The sequence below is a fragment of the Cucurbita pepo genome, chromosome 6 (assembly GCF_057944985.1).
Source record: "Cucurbita pepo subsp. pepo isolate OVF chromosome 6, ASM5794498v1, whole genome shotgun sequence".
Taxonomy (NCBI): domain Eukaryota; kingdom Viridiplantae; phylum Streptophyta; class Magnoliopsida; order Cucurbitales; family Cucurbitaceae; genus Cucurbita; species Cucurbita pepo.
In genome coordinates this window covers 7,297,502-7,312,975 of record NC_141803.1, presented here as the reverse complement: position 1 = coordinate 7,312,975, position 15,474 = coordinate 7,297,502, and the positions used below count along the sequence as shown (strand labels likewise).

Here is a 15,474-nt window from a genome sequence, read left to right as displayed (position 1 = left end):
TTTATAAAATAAAAGTCCCGAACGTTCTTGATGAGGTAAGAAGACATTTTGGACTCTTCTTAAGAAGTACTTTTAGAATGTGCTTGGATCTTTGTATTAAACTTAAATCAAGTATGAATTAAAGGAATGTGAAAGAAAAACACCAAGAATCGTGAGTGAAGGCTCCAAACCGATCAAATTTCTCAGGATTTAAGTAACATTAAAATAAGCCACTAAATGAACTCTGCTGCCTATGAATTTTTAATCCTGAGCATAACGTGATATGTTAGGAGGTTATATGAAATTTGGTGGCCATTGGATAAGGTTAATTAGCTAAACCAATTAACAGTGTATAATGACCACAATGCACCTGAGTAAATTTAACTTTGGTTCAAGAGGTAGATGACCCCCAAATGCTATGAAACTTTTTAATTAAATCTATTTTTGAGTCAAGACTACTAGCTTTGAACGCATGAACGAATGACGTATGAAGTCTTGGACATAGGATGAACTCACAAGTCAAGAACAGAACTAAAGAGTCCAAGTACTTAAACAAGAAAAAGAAATAGTGTGATAGGTTAGAATCTTGAAACAAATAAATACAATGGAGGTGCAGGAAATTGAACCCGTGCCTCTCGCATGCGAAGCGAGCGCTCTACAATATGAGCTACACCCCCTTTATAGAATTAAGGCCCCTAATGTTAATGATGAGGTAAGAAGACATTTTGGACTCTTCTTAAGAAGTACTTTAGAATTTGCTTGGATCTATGTATAAACCTTAAACGAAGTATGAATTAAAGGAATGTGAAAGAAAAACATCAAGAACCGTGAGTTAATGCTCCGAACGATCAAATTTCTCCGGATTTAAGTAACATTAAAATAACTCAATAAATGACCTCTGCGAGCATATATGATATGTTTCGTCCTTGGATAAGGTTAATTAGTTAATCCAATTAACGGTGTAAAATGACCATAATGCACATAAGAAAATTTAGCTATGGCTCATGATATAGATGACCTCCAAATTCTATAATGCACAGCACATAAGGAAATTTTGAACCATGTGCCTCTCACATGCGAAGCGAGCGCTCTACCATATGAGCTACACCCCCTTTATAAAATAAAGGTCCCAAACGTTCATGATGAGGTAAGAAGCCATTTTGGCCTCTTCAAGTACTTTTAGAATTTTCTTGGATCTTTGTATAAACCTCAGAAAGTATTAATTAAAGAAATGTGAAAGAAAAACAGCAAGAACTGTGAGTCAATTCTCCGAATCGATCAAATTGCTCGTGATTTAAGTCACATTAAAATAATTCACTAAATGAACTTCGCTGCCTAAAATTTTTTAATACTGAACATAATATGACATGTTAAGAGTTTATATGAAATTTGGTAGTCATTGGACAAGGTTAATTAGCTAAACCAAGTAACGGTGTAAAATGGTGTAAAATGTAAATGACCATAATGCACATAAGGAAATTAATGACCATAATGCACATAAGGAAATTTACATTTGGTTCATATGCTAGATAACCACCCATTGCTATGAAACTTTATTAAAAGTAGATTCAATTTCAAACTACAACCATGGCATAGGTTTAGACTATGTCGCTTTGAAGATAAGAACCCAGAACAATAGTACCAAGACCCATGGCATAGGTTTAGACTGTGTCGCTTTGAAGATAAGAACCCAGAACAATAGTACCAAGACCCTTAGATAGGCAGGGAATTGAACCCCATTCCTCTCGCATGCGAAGCGAGCGCTCTACCATATGAGTTACACCCCCTTTATAAAATAAAGGTCCCAAACGTTCATGGTGAGGTAAGAAGCCATTTTGGATTCTTTTAAGAAGTACTTTTAGAATTTTCTTGGATCTTTGTATAAACCTTAAACCAAGTATGAATTAAAGGAATGTGAAAGAAAAATACCTAGAATCGTGATTTAAGGCTTCGAGCCGATCAAATTTCTCAGGATTTAAGTAACGTTAAAATAACCCACTAAATGAACTCTGCTGCCTATGAATTTTTAATACGAGCATAATATGACATGTTAGAAGTTTAAATGACATTTGGTGGTCATTGGATAAGGTTAATTCGCTAAACCAATTAATAGTGTAAAATGACCATAATGCACATAAGGAAATTTACCTGTTGTTCATGATCTAGAATGACCTCCAAATTCTATGAAACTTTGTATTAAACCTAGATGTGAGTTTAGACTATATCGTTTGGAACGCATGAAACCATTGCATAGGTTCAAACTGTGTCACTTGAAATGTATGATTTCTTGGACGTAGGTTAACATTGTGTCGCTTGGATCTATGAGCCTTGGACTCAGGATGTCACGTTCATGACTAGTACCATAAATACTAGGGGGAGTGTCTTGGAGAATAAGACAACAATCAAGGACTAGAAAAATGATCAAGATTCAAGTTCTACCAAATTAGCAGTACCAAGACCCTTAGACCAGAACTAAGGTTGAGACCTCATACTCCAAGGATCAAAGTCATAAACATAGATCATGATAAGAACATACAAGTCAAGAACAGAACTAAAGAGTCCAAGTACTTATAACCCTTGTGCCCTATGATCTAAGTGAGCTACCCTGTGGCACATACGTGTGTCATACTGTGGGCCAGCGTGCCAAGATGAGTGTCTCATGCGGCTTCCTTTGAAATGAATTTTTTCAAGGACTACCGGGCGGCACAGGTGTGCAGGTATTGCGGTCCAGCCCACGTGTTGGAGGTTGCTACATACACCCACTATCCAGCACAATTTTCTGAAATGACATGGCATGGGCACGGGAGGGCCAATGTCTCGATAGAACCCGGATTGATGGATGTTCGGCAAGTCTCGATAAGATGAGCGACACGTGGGCCCGTTCTCAATAGCATGACCAAGTGAGTTTTGATGGCCGACGACACTCCGAGACTCGGGATGGTATCAAGACATATTGGCCATGTCGATGGAGATCGAGATGACAAGATGAGACGTGATGATGTATTGAGAGTCCTTGGCCCGAGCAGAGGCAAGGTCGAGTTGAATGACTTGGTCTAGTGTAGAGGTAAGTCGGTTGTGTCGCATACAATTGAATATGCATGCGCAGGCGGCGTGTGTGGTCGAACGAGCTTGGATTCTGCACAACCAACGTTCGATTGGCGAAGACAAACCTTACCCACGACGAAGCCACAAAATTGGCGCGAAAAATATATATGGGGATTAATTCTCCTTAAGGCTGGTCGTGAGCATGTCTAGATCATGACGCCGCACGGTCAAGAATGTAGGATCATGACCATAAGAACAAGAAAAGAAAAGAAATTGTGTAATAGACTAGAATCTTTGTACTCATTCCGTTTTTTAATTACTTATGTATGGTTAAAATAAATATATTGAAAGTTGTGTTTTAAATTCTCTGTTTTATTTCTCATTAAAAACAAACCCATAAGCATTCTACCATATGAGCTACACCCCATTTATAGAATAAAGGTCTCGAACATTCATGATGAGGTAAGAAGATATTTTGTACTCTTCTTAAGAAGTACTTTTAAAATTTGCTTGGATTTTTTTTATAAACCTTAAACCAAGTATGAATGAAAGGAATGTGAAAGAAAAACACCTAGAAAAGGAATCTGAAAGAAAAACACTTAGAACCATGATTTAAGGCTCCGAATCCATCAAATTTCTCACGATTTAATTAACATTAAAATAACCGGCTAAATGAACTCTGCTGCCTATGAATTTTTAATACTAAGCATAATATGATATGTTAGGAGTTTATATGAAATTTGGTGGTCATTGGATAAGGTTAATGTTGGGTTTTATGAACAAAAACTCATAGTTTGTAAATAAAAACATATTCTATTTTCAATAAAGTTATTATTGATGTTTATTCAGTAAAGATTATTATTGAATAAAGTGAATTTTACGATCGTTAATGTAAATCCAATAAACTAAGAATACTCTGGCTATAGTATGATTACTTGAACTATATGTAGAGACATAAGAATGGATCAAGTTCAAGTATATAGTCCAAATGATCTATAGTACAGGGATAAGGCTGAGTACCTTATCCTGGAGACACTATTGATGCAGCCCACTTTTGTATATGACATAAACAATGTAATCACTAAATTGTACATGCGGAGACATGTGAGTGGGGACGTCCTATGCAATAGTATTGCATAAGATCGGACCATGAAGAAAATCACTCTCACTTTATAATGTCGTTTACTGTTGAAACTGATTTTCTTTTCATTCGATGACCTAGGTAACTCGATCTTAATCTTGAGCTAACCATGAACTCCTATTTATTCGGAATTATCCTTAGATTTTCATGGGTGAGAGTGGTTCTAGTTCCCGACTCAATAGGCCTCCCATTTCACGGGTAAGACTGGGTGAATGGCTGGGGACGTGGGGTGCAAGATGGAATTCGCTCCTACCCACTTTTAGGGACAGAAGAGATGTAGTTCCCTTCGGTACTAACTCCAGGTCTTGAACAAGGGGCCCCACCCTCTCATTGGCCTGAGAGGGATTCAATTTATTGGTTAGACCAGAAACCAATTGTTCATTAGAGGATCAGTGGGACATAAGGAACAAGAAGTAACTTTAGGGGTAAAATGGTTAATTGACTCAGCTCTAGTTACGAACAACCTGTGAATGATCGACTTACTAATCATGGTTATATCAAATGGACAGAAATATATCTATATTGAGGGAAGTACAACTAATAGGCTATAGTGGAGTGTCCTAGTAGTTAACGAGTGTTGGTTAATAAGGTTAATCTTGGATCGTTGGAGCCCATGATCTATAGGTCCATTAGGTCCCTCTGCTATCTCATATCGGACTAAACCATAGAACAGTGTGACGAGTGAGTTCGAAGTGTTCGAATTCAAATTAGGGAATATGCGCTACATATATACGTTATATTTAACCGCATTTTTGTTTTAATTACGAATTAAACAAAAAGAGAGAATTTAAGATATTTAAATAAGATTTAAATATTTTAATCAAATATGTGTCGGATTGGGATTGACATTTGAATTAATATTAAATATTAATTAAATAGTTTAATTAATCATTTAATATTACTTCAATTTGAAATTAATTATTAAATTAATTGTTGAATTAAAATGAAGAAAGTCAAAATGTTGACTTCATGGATTCCATGTTTGAGTTAGTGGAATTTTGAGGTGTCAAAATTTTGTTTAACCAAACTTGCTTGCCAAATAAACCCCCCACAAATTTGAGTGGAAGTTTGAGTCTCAAAATTTGGTTAACCCAAACTTGCATGCTTGCCACCTAATCCTAAACATTTGAGTGAAATTTTGAGTGTCAAAATTTGGTGATCTCAAATTTGCAAATATGCAAACATAACTCTATAAATAGAGGAATCAAGGTACATGGAACTTCTCCCTTGTAAAAACCTTGAATACAATATATTTATAGTATTTTCCGTACATGGAACTTCTCCCTTGGAAAAGCCATTTAAGTTATTTTCGGTAAAAAATTCCTTCACAATTTTTTTTTTCAAATGAACCATAGATGGAAGGAGTAATAAATGAATACAATATATTTTGACTATCATAAAAGAGCAAATATGATATTTATAGTAAGCGAGGAGTCAAGTATCATACAGGATATTTCTTTATAATAAATGGTCAAATATGATACATATGATAAATCATAATTTCAGGCTAAATATCCTTAAGACCACTCTGCAAACTGAGCATTGGACTTGAACGAACGTAAAACTTTGATCTGAAAAGTTCAAAGAGAGGTCTAGAAACACTTTTTGTGAAGATATCAGCAACTTGGAGATGGGAAGGTGCATACTGTCTACTTTTCAGAAGAGAGTGGAAGAGACAACAAAGCTAACGGATTGCAGTTTTATGTATGTTGAGGTCTGACTTAACCATAGAGTGACCAGAAACACTACTGTCGACTCTAGAGCCACCCACAACCCCATGACGAAGACCAAAGCAAAATGATTGAATATCCTTTGGCATCGAGATGCAGGAAAGATGAAGATCATCAATTTGACAGCTTTACCCGTCTTAGGAGTTGCGAAAAGAACTTCCATTAAGCTGGGGACTTGGATTGGACGAAATGACTTTGCGATAGTTAAGATGGACGAATTCGGCATCGTGTTAAGGACGAACTTCCAACTAGAACACAAAGTTAATCTCATGCCCCTAGCAAAAAGCTTGGTAAAGACGGGGTCGAACCCGATAATTATCCAGAAAAACACCCATTAGCCTGGAGGGATGAAAATGGTGTTAGCAGTATAGTTGAGAAAGAATCTAAGTCATGATAAGCATACACTTGCTACCATAACCGTATTTGGAGAGGAAAGCTTGAGTGAACGGGGTTGTAGTACATGATAATGAAAATAAAAAAATGTAGTGACCTCATGCATTATTGTGTGTTCATGCATCGGGGGATACCCCTTCTTCTTTTATGATAGAATGGACGCATACAATACGAGGCAGGAAAACGATCATTATGTTTACCATAATGCTACCATGACGGTCACTATTCCTAATGGGTGTCTAGCATCAACAACTACTAGAGAATGCTCGCCCGATCAGAAAAAGGCCTAGGAGGTATGCGAACATACTGGTGGGTCCATATTCACACATATAAACCATGTGTTGGAAAATTAAGTACGCATCCAATTCCCCGCTTTGAAGAGTCGTCGTAGAAAAATAGACTGATATGATAGGTCCCATTCGTGATTCTGTGTTTGCATTTAACCTCAACAAATGGGTTACTTGCTAAATATTTCTTAAAATACTCAAGCCACTTGCTTGTTTCAGGTAAAGGCAAGGCATTCCTGTACTACTGACCACGACATCAAAACTCAAGATCATTTTACATGCATAAGGTAGTCACATTTATTTTCTTAGACTTAAAAGCATCTTATTCTAGCCTTTAATTTATTGTTGTGTCGTTTTAAATATATTTTCTTACACGTAAGTTCATGACATTGTTTTGATTAAAATGATTATAAAAAAAAAAATGCAAGAACTTGAATCTTGTGCCCTTACCATATGGGCTAAGCAAAAACTTATGTATGTATAAAGTAAATTTATTATGGAAGTGCAAGGAATTATACCATGTGCCTCTCACATGCGAAGCCTTGAAAAGCGAGCGCTCTACCATATGAGCTACACTCACTTTATAGAACAAAGGTCCTGAAGGTCCATAACGAGGTAAGTAGCCATTTTGGGCTCTTCAAAATAAATACTTGTAGAAATTGCATGTATCTTTGTATAAACCTTCAACAAAGTATGAATTAAACAAATATGAAAGAAAAACACCATGAACGGTGAGTTAAAGCTCCAAAATGATCAAATTGCTTCTGATTTAAGTAACATTAAAATACTCCACTAAATGAATTTCGATGCCTATTTATTTTTAATACTGAGCATAATATGATATGTTAAGAATTTATATGAAATTTTGTGGTCATTGGATAAGGTTAATTAGTTAAACCAAGTAACGGTGTAAAATGACCATAATGCACCAAAGGAAATTTACCTTCGGTTCATTATCTAAATGACCTTCTAATGCTATGAAACTTTGTATTAAACCTATGGAATTGAACCATGTGTCTCTCGCATGCGAAGCGATCGCTCTACCATATGAGCTACACCCCCTTTATTAGAATAAAGGTCCCAAACGTATATGACGAAGTAAGTAGTCAATTTGGACTCTTCTTAAGAAGTACTTGTAGAAATTGCTTGGATCTTTGTATAAAGTTTAAACCAAGATGAATTAAAGGTATGTGAAAGAAAAACATCAAGAACAATGAGTTAAGTTTCTGAACCGATCAAATTGTTCGAGATTTAACGTTAAAATAAATCACTAAATGAACTCCGCTGACTATGAATTTTTAATACTTAGCATAATATGGCATGTTAGGAATTTATATGAAATTTTGTAGTCATTGGATAAGGTTAATTAGCTAAACCAAGTAACAGTATAAAAGGACCATAATGCACATAAGGAAATTTATCTTTGGTTCATGATCTAGATGACATCCAAATGCTATAAACCTTGTATTAAACCTAGATGCGAGTTTAGACTATATCGCTTTGGACGCACTAAGCTATGACGTAGGTTTAAATTGTGTCAATTGAAATGTTTGAGCCCTTGGATGTAGTTTCAGACTGTGTCACTTTATGAAGCCTTGAACACATAATGTCAAGTTCATGACTAGTACCATAAATACTAGGAGTTTCTTGGAGAACAAGACAACGATCAAGGACTAGAACAAGGATCAAGATCCAAGTTCTGAAGATAAGAACCCATAATAATAGTACCAAGACCCGTAGACCAAACTAAGGTTGAGGCCTCATAATCTAAGGATAAAGAGTCCTAAAGATAGATAATGACAAGAAATCACGAGTGAAAAAATAGAACTAAAGAATTCAAATCCTTACAACAAGAACAAGAAAAGAGAAGAAAAGAAAAGAAAAGGAATAGTGTGATAGACTAAAATCTTTGTACTCATTCAATCTTTTAATTACTTATGTATAAGTCCTAAAGATAAATCATGATAAGAACTCAGTCCAGAATAAACTAAAGAGTCCGAGTACTTAAACAAGAAAAAAAAAAAAGAAATAGTGTGATAGGCTAGAATCTTAAAACAAATACAATGGAGGTGCAGGGAATTAAACCTCGTGCCTCTCGCATGCAAAGCGAGCGTTCTACCATATGAGCTACACCCCCTTTGTAAAATAAAGGTCCCAAACGTTCATGACGAGGTAAGAAGCCATTTTGGACTCTTCTTAAGAAGTACTTTTAGAATGTGCTTGGATCTTTGTATTAAACTTAAACCAAGTATGAATTAAAGGAATGTGAAAGAAAAACGCCAAGCGATTAAATTGCTCATGATTTAAGTAACATTAAAATAACCCTCTAACTGAACTCTCCGCTCCGCTGCCTATGAATTTTTAATACTGAGCGTAATATGACATGCTAAGAGTTTATATGATATTTGGTAGTCATTAGATAAGATTAATTGGCTAAACCAAGTAACGGTGTATCACATGAGTAAATTTAACTTTAGTTCATGATCTAGATGACCTCCAAATGCTATGAAACTTTTTAATTAAATCTATATTCGAGTCCAGCCTCTGTCGAATTGTAGTCATTGATAAGGTTAATTAACTAAACTAAACCTCCAAATGCTATGGCGAAGCGAGCGCTCTACCATATGAGCTATACCCCTTTTATAGAATAAAGACCCCAAATGTTCATGATGAGGTAAGAAGACATTTTGGACTCTTCTTAAGAAGTACTTTTAGAATTTGTTTGGATTTCTGGATAAACCTTAAACCAAGTATGAATTAAAGGGATGTGAAAGAAAAACACCAAGAACCATGAGTTAATGCACCGAACCAATCAAATTTCCCAGTATTTAAGTAACCTTAAAATAACTCACTAAATGAACTCTGTTGCCAATGAATTTTTAATACATAGCATAATATGATATGTTTGGAGTTTATATGAAATTTGGTTGTCCTTGGATAAGGTTAATTAGTTAATCCAATTAACGGTGTAAAATGACCATAATGCACATAAGGAAATTTACATATTGTTCATGATATAGATGACCTCCAAATTCTATGAAACTTTATATTAAACCTAGATGCGAGTTTAGACTACGTCGTTTGGAACGCATGAAACCATTACATAGGTTTAGATTGTGTCACTTGAAATGTATGAAGCCTTGGACATAAGTTAATATTGTGTTGCTTCGAACGTATAAAGTCTTGGACACAGGATGTCAAGTTCATGATTATACCATAAATACTACCGGGAGTGTCTTTAGAACATGAAAACAATCTAGAAGTAGAAAAAGAATCAAGATCCAAATTGTCAAGTGTGATAGGCTAGAATCTTAAAACAAAAATACAATGGAGGTGCAGGGAATTGAAACCCGTGCAGGCACGCGAAGCGAGCGCTATACCATATGAGCTACACCCCCTTCATAAAATAAATGTCTCAAACGTTCATGATGAGGTAAGAAGCCATTTTGGACTCTTTTAAGAAGTACTTTTAGAATTTTCTTGGATCTTTGTATAAACCTTAAACCAAGTATGAATTAAAGGAATGTGAAAGAAAAATACCTAGAATCGTGATTTAAGGCTCCGAACCGATCAAATTTCTCAGGATTTAAGTAATGTTAAAATAACCCACTAAATGAACTCTACTGCCTATGAATGTTTAATACAAGCATAATACGACATGTTAGAAGTTTATATGACATTTGATGGTCATTGGATAAGATAAATTCGCTAAACCAATTAACAGTGTAAAATGACCATAATGCACATAAGGAAATTTACCTATGGTTCATGATCTAGATGACCTCCAAGTTCTATGAAACTTTGTATTAAACCTAGATGTGAGTTTAGACTATGTCATTTGGAACGCATGAAATCATTGTATAGGTTCAGATTGTGTCACTTGAAATGTATGAAGTCTTGGACGTAGATTAACATTGTGTCGCTTGGAACGTAGGAGCCTTGGACTCAGGATGTCACGTTCATGACTAGTACCATAAATACTAGGGGGAGTGTCTTCGAGAATAAGACAACAATCAAGGACTAGAAAAAGAATCAAGATTCAAGTTCTGAAGATAAGAACCTAAAATAACAGTACCAAGACCCTTAGACCCTTAGACCCTTAGACCAGAACTAAGGTTGAGACCTCATACTCCAAGGATCAAAATCTTAAACATAGATCATGATAAGAACATACAATTCAAGAACAGAACTAAGGAGTTCAAGTACTTACAACTCCTATACCCTATGGCCTAAGTGAGCTACCCTCTGGCACATACGTGTGTCACAGTGTAGGCGAGCGTGTCGAGATTAGTGTCTCGTGCAGCTTCCTTTGAAATGGGTTTTTTCAAGGACAGTACCGGGCGGCACGGGTGTGCGGTGTTGCATTCTAGCCCGCGTGTTAGAGGTTGCTACATACACCCGCTATTCGACACGGTATCTGTAAGTGACAAGGCATGGGCACGGGAGGGCCAATGCCTCGATAGAACCCGGATGGATGGATGTTCGGCAAGTCTGGATGAGATGAGCGACACGCGGGCCCATTCTCGATAGCATGACCAAGTGAGTTTTGATGGCCAACGACACCCTGAGACTCGGGACGGTATCAAGACATATTGGCCATGTCGATGGAGATCGAGATGACAAGATGAGACGCGATGGTGCATTGAGAGTCCTTTGCCCAAGCAGAGACAAGGTCGAGGCGAATGACTTGGCCTAGTGTAGAGGTAAGTCAGTTGTGTCGCATACTATTAAACATGCACGTGCAGGCGGCGTGTGTGATCGAACGAGCTTGGATTCTGCACAACCGATGTTCGATTGGCGAAGACAAACCTCGCAAAGGTCCGACGAAGCCAAAAAGCCTGGGCGAAAAATATATCTAAGACTTAATTTCTCTTAAAGCGGGTCATGAGCGTGTCTAGATCATGACGTCGTGCAATCAAGAATGTATGGCAGTAAGAACAAGAAAAAAGAAAAAAATTGTGTAATAGACTAGAATCTTTGTACTTATTCCATTTGTTAATTACTTATGTATGGATAAAATAAATGTATTGAAAGTTGTGTTTTAAATTCTTGTGTTTTATTTCTCATTAAAAACAAACCCATGTGGGAAGCGAGCATTCTACCATATGAGCTAGACCCCCATTATAGAATAAAGGTATCGAACGTTCATGATGAGGTAAGAAGCCATTTTGGACTCTTCTTGAGAAGTACTTATAGAATTTGCTTGGATTTTTGTATAAACCTTAATCTAAGTATGAATTAAAGGAATGTGAAAGAAAAACACCTAGAACTGTGATTTAAGGCTCCGAATCTATCAAATTTCTCAGGATTTAATTAATGTTAAAATAACCCACTAAATGAACTCTACTGCCTATGAATTTTTAATACTGAACATAATATGATATGTTACGAGTTTATATGAAAAATTTGGTGGTCATTGGATAAGGTTAATTAGCTATACCAAGTAACGGTGTAAAATGAACATAATGCACCGAAGGAAATTTACAATTTACCATTGGTTCATGATCTTCATGATTGCCAAATGCTAAGAAACCTTGCATTAACCCTAGATATGAATTGAAATTTATGAAGCCTTGAATACAAGATCTCAGGTTCATGACAAGTACCATAAATACGAGGGGAGTGTGTTGGAGAAGAAGACAACAATTAAAGACTAGAAAAAGGATCCAGATTCAAGTTCGATAGGCTAGAATTTTAAAAAATTAAGAATGGAGGTGCAGGTAATTGAACCCCGTGCCTCTCGCATGCGAAGCGAGCGCTCTACCATATGAGCTACACCCCCTTTATAGAATAAAGGTCTCGAACGTTCATGATGAGGTAAGAAACCATTTTGGACTCTTTTTAAGAATTACTTTTAGAATTTGATTGGAATTTTGTATAAATCTTAAACTAAGTATGAATTAAAGGAATGTGAAAGAAAAACACCAAGAGCCGTGAATTAAGGCTTTGAACCAATTAAATTGATTGTGATTTAAGTAACCGATCAAATTATTGAATATTATCTTGTAATGCATACGTATGAAGCCTTGGACACAGGATGTTAGGTTCATTACTAGCATTGTAAATATTAGAGGGAGTGTCTTGGAGAACAAGACAACGATCAAGGAACCCAGAACAAGGATCAATATCCAAGTATCGTTTTTTCCATAGTTTAGAGTCATCAAGTCACCCAATCCTTACACAATTCCAAGGATTTGAACCTAAGATTGAAACTTGTGCGTCTAGCATGCAAAGCGAGCGCTCTACCATATGAGCTACACCCCCTTTAAAGAATAAAGATCTCGAACGTCCCTGACGAGGTAAGTAGCCATTTTGGACTCTTCATAATCAATGCTTGTAAACTTTTCATAATCAATGCTTGTAAACCTTAAACCAAGTATGAATTAAAGGAAAGAAAAACACCAAGATCGTGAGTTATCAAAACAAACACACAAATGGAGGTGCTGGGAATTGAACCATGTGCCTATCGCATGCAAAGCGAGCACTCTACCATATAAGCTACACCCCATTTATAGGATAAAGGTCTCGAACGTCCATGATGGAGGTAAGTAGCCATTTTAGACTCTTCATAATCAATGCTTGTAAACCTTAAACCAAGTATGAATTAAAGGAAAGAAAAAATAAAGATCTCGAACCTATGACGAGGTTAGCAGCTATTTTGGACTCTTCATAATCACAACAATGGAGGTGCAGGGAATTGAACCCTGTGTCTCTCGCATGCAAAGCGCTCTACCATATGAGCTACACCCCCTTTATAAAATAAAGGTCTTGAACGTCCATGACGAGGTAAGTAGTCATTTTGGACTCTTCATAATCAATGCTTGTAGAAATTGCAAGTATAACCATGAACACTCCGAACCGATCAAATTGCTCACGAAGTCCATTGGTTCATGATCTAGCTTAATATTAGAGGGAGTGTCTTGGAGATCCTTACAATTCCAAGGATTTAAACCTAAGATTTCAAAACAAACACTCAATGGAGGTGTAGGGAATTGAACCTGTGCCTTTCACATGAAAAATGAGTGCTCTACAATATGAGCTACACTACCTTTATAGAATAAAAGTTTCGAACGTCCATGACGAGATAAGTAGTCATTTTGGACTCTTCATAATCAATGCTGGTAGAAATTGTATGTATCTTTGTATATACCTTAAACCAAGTATGAATTAAAGGAAAATAAAATACCAAGAAAGAAATTGTATGTATCTTTGTATAAATCTTAAACCAAGTATGAATTAAAGGAAAATAAAATACCAAGAATCGTGAGTTAAAGCTCTGAACTGGTTAAATTGCTCATGAGTTTATATGAAATTCGGTGCTCATTGGATAAGGTTAATTAGTATTTGGTCCCTTGGTTCATGATCTAGCTTAATATTAGAGGGAGTATCTCCACAGTATTTGGTCCTTTGGTTCATGATCTAGCTTAATATTAGAGGGAGTGTCTTGGAGATCCTTACCATTCCAAGGATTTGAACCTACGATTTATAAACAAACATAATGGAGGAGGTGAACCGTGTGTCTCTTGCATGCAAAACGAGCACTCTACCATATGAACTACACCCCCTTTATAGTATAAAGGTCTCGAACGTCCATGATGAGGTAAGTAGCCATTTAGAACTCTTCTTAAGAAGTACTTGTAGAAATTGCTTGGATCGTTGTATAAACCTTAAACCAAGTATGAATTAAAGAAATGTGAAAGAAAAACACCAAGAACCGTGAGTTAAGGCTCCGAATCGATCAAATTTCTCGTGATTTAAGTAACATTAAAATAACTTACTAAATGAACTCCGCTGCCTATGAATTTTTAATATGAGCATAATATGACATGTTAAGAGTTTATATGAAATTGGGTAGTCATTGGATAAAGTTAATTAGCTAAACCAAGTAACGGTGTAAAATGATCATAATGCACATAAAGAAATTTATCTTTGGTTCATACTCAAGATGACCTCCAAATGCTATGGAACTTTTTATTAAACCTAGATTCGAGTTCAGACAACGCCGCTTTGAACGCATGAACCCATGGCATAGGTTCAAACTGTGTCACTTGAAATATATGAAGCCTTGGACCTAGGTTAACACTATGTCTCTTTGGACGTATGAAGCCTTGAACACAGGATGTCAGATTCATGACTAGTATCATAAATACTAGGGAGAGTGTCTTGACGAACAAGAACATAATAAAGGACTAGAAAAAAGATCAAGATCCAAATTCTGAAGATAAGAACCCAGAACAATAGTACCAAAACCCTTAGACCCGAATTATGGTTGAGTCATAATCCAAGGATCAAAGTTCTAAAGATATATCATGATAAAGAGTCTTAAGTACTTACAACAAGAAAGAAATAGTGTGATAGGCAAGAATAGACAAGAATCTGAAAAAAAATAAATACAATAGAGGTACAAGGAACTGAATCTCGTGCCTCTCGAGCACTCTACCATATGAGCTACACCCCATTTATAGAATAAAGTTTCGAACTTCATGATGAGGTAAGAAGCTCTGAAGAAGGAGAACCTAAGATTTCAAAACAAACACAATGGAGGTGCAGGGAATTGAACCCTGTGCCTCTCGCATGCGAAGCGAGCGCTCTACCATATGAGCTACACCCCCTCTATAAAATAAATGTCTTAAACGTCCATGACGAGGTAAGCAGCGATTTTGGACTCTTCTTAACAAGTACTTGTAGAAATTTCTTGGATCTTTGTATAAACCTTAAGCCAAGTATGAATTAAAGGAATGTGAAAGAAAAACACCAAGAACCGTGAGTTAAGGCTCCGAACCAATTAAATTGCTCGTGATTTAAGTAACATTAAAATGACCATAATGCACATAAGAAAATTTAACTTTGGTTCATGTTCTAGAGGACCTCCAAATACTATGGAACTTTTTATTAAACC

General features: G+C 36.2%; 1 non-coding gene across 1 annotated transcript; it reads right to left on the bottom strand.

The window, feature by feature from the left end:
* Window positions 1–15,114: 15,114 nt before the first annotated feature.
* TRNAA-CGC (transfer RNA alanine (anticodon CGC)) lies at window positions 15,115–15,187 on the bottom strand. The gene has a single exon. It is a non-coding gene; the product is annotated as a tRNA-Ala (tRNA).
* Between the last annotated feature and the right edge of the window lie 287 nt (window positions 15,188–15,474).